The sequence below is a fragment of the Mauremys reevesii genome, linkage group 2 (assembly GCF_016161935.1).
Source record: "Mauremys reevesii isolate NIE-2019 linkage group 2, ASM1616193v1, whole genome shotgun sequence".
NCBI classification, from domain to species: domain Eukaryota; kingdom Metazoa; phylum Chordata; order Testudines; family Geoemydidae; genus Mauremys; species Mauremys reevesii.
In genome coordinates, this window is record NC_052624.1 from 134,146,395 (window position 1) to 134,148,475 (window position 2,081).

At 60.9% G+C, this 2,081-nt stretch overlaps 1 long non-coding RNA gene across 1 annotated transcript in view; it reads left to right on the forward strand.

Moving 5' to 3' along the window:
• Positions 1 to 852, forward strand: part of LOC120396374 — a 7,429-nt gene extending 6,577 nt beyond the window's left edge. The window contains exons 2-4 of the long non-coding RNA XR_005593085.1: positions 73 to 177; positions 296 to 422; positions 829 to 852. This is a non-coding gene — a long non-coding RNA (uncharacterized LOC120396374). The remainder of the gene's footprint in view (positions 1 to 72; positions 178 to 295; positions 423 to 828) is intronic.
• The last annotated feature ends 1,229 nt before the right edge of the window (positions 853 to 2,081 follow it).

Consider the following 2,081-nt stretch of genomic DNA (forward strand, 5'->3'; position numbering starts at 1 on the left):
GAAGCAGGAAGCAGGTTCTGGGGGTCGCCCCAGCATTGCTGCCACTCACACGGCTTTCTCCGTGCTCCCCAGCACTTGCAGCTGTGGATCTGCTCTCCCCGGGCCCAGGAGAGGAGCCGAGCTGTGAGAGCCAGCGCCCAGATCTTCATGTTTTATCGCCTCAGAGCCATCACCGAGGTGAGCAGCACAGATCCTGCTGTCCCCCACAGCACTCACGGGGTGGGGCAGGGGTTATACAGACAGAGCTGGGCTCACCCCAACCCATGCCCTGATTTTCTGTTTGGTGGCCCATTAGGACCTGAAACCCATGGCAGAGCAGGGCTACATGGCCAGGCTGCTGACAAGCCAGGCCTTTGATGTTCAGGAGGCCACCAGATACTGGGCATCTCAGGCTCTCTACTGGCTCTTCACGCCTTGCAAAGGTAAGATGGAGCAGAAGCAGTCGCCACTTCTCAGCCCTCACAGCCCCGGCCGTTACCTAGCGAGCAGGGCTAGAGAGAGAACATGGTGCCTTCATCACAGCCCTGACCAGACGGACACAGAGCAGAAGTGAGCTGGTACCTACCAGGCTGACCTGGCATCTGCCCTTCACCAGGTGCCTGGGACCATCTGGGACCTCCCCTGATCCCACCCCAGCCCCAACACACCTTCTACAGCAGGGAGAAGGGTGGGCAGTTGGCCCAGGAGCCAGCTGAGAGCTCACCCTAGCTGGGCGTTCCCAGCTGCGGCCGGAGTCTGGCTCTTTGGCACCTCTGACCTGGCTCGACAGGGAGAGGAAAGAATCCGGGCCTGAGAGCTCTGCCTGAGCACTGCTGGTTTCTTGTGCAGCCGCCGTGCACACCAAGACAGGGGCGGTGGCAACTGTGCTGAGCAAGACGCAGAAGGATACCAGCTGCAGAGAGAGCCCTGCCCACGTTGCTATGGTGAGTAAAAGAGACTGTGGCTGGAGAGACGGACACCCCCATGGGAAAGGGGGGTTATTGTCTCCTTCCCTCGATGAGGAGCCGGCAGATGGAAATTCCTGGGTATGGGGTCCAATGCCCACTCACGTAGCCCTGGGCACAGGCCTGTGTCTCTGTCCCCGTTCCCCAAAGAGCAAACCCACCTCCCCGGGCCCGGGCTCACTGCTTACACTCGGCCTGTGACTTTCCCTGCAGCTCATTGCGAAGCACCTGCCGTTGCGTGACCTCACGCCCTTCAGCTTCACCCTGCTGGTGGGCCTGCTGGAGAAGGGGGAGTGTGCTGACCAGCTGGTGGGTATCATGGAGGCGGTGCTGAAAGAATCAGACTCTTTGCCCAGTGGACACGGATTGATTTTAAGCATGGAAATGCATCCCGGATGCTTAGATCCCACACTGATGCTGAAGCAGCCCAGGCATGCTGTCACAAGGGGGGGTACAGCTGGGATATCGGGGGTGGGGGGTGTCACTGGGCAGCGGGATTGGGACCCTTAGTGCTACGGAGCTGGATCAGGGGGTGGAGGTTTCAAGGTATCAAACCCTCTTTGGCTCAGTCACTCGCTAGGAGAGTTGATCCATGGCCTCCGCTGGGCCATGTGAACGCTGACTTGTTTCTGAGTCTGTCCATCTCCTCCTGGCCCTTGTCTGCCAGACACCCACAGCGGGGGTAGGGTCTCAGCCCCTGCTTTGCCTCCACAGGTGCAGGATCTGCACACGGCTCTTTCCTCCAAACTGAGCCCACTCCGGGGGACGGGGACGGGACGGCTGCGTGATGGGACGAGAGACCAGACAGCACACCAAGGCCGCAGTCAGCATCCTCCTGCAGATGCCCTGGCCTTACGAGCGGTGAGCGCCGGTCCCAGGGAAAGGATAGAACACCCCCCTCCAGCCTCCGAGCCCCCCCTTAATGGGGTCACTCTACAGCACCCTGGTTACACGCAGCACAGACCCTCCCCTTGCACACAGGCCCCCAGGGAGCAGCCCTGCCCCGGCATGTGTCACCATTCACCTCCCTGTCCCTTGGAGGGCTCCGTGTGCTCTGGGACCCCTGGCTCAGGGCTCCCCCAGCTGAGCTATTCCTAACACAACTGTCACCCTCCCCCACTTCGTTCTGTGCTAACC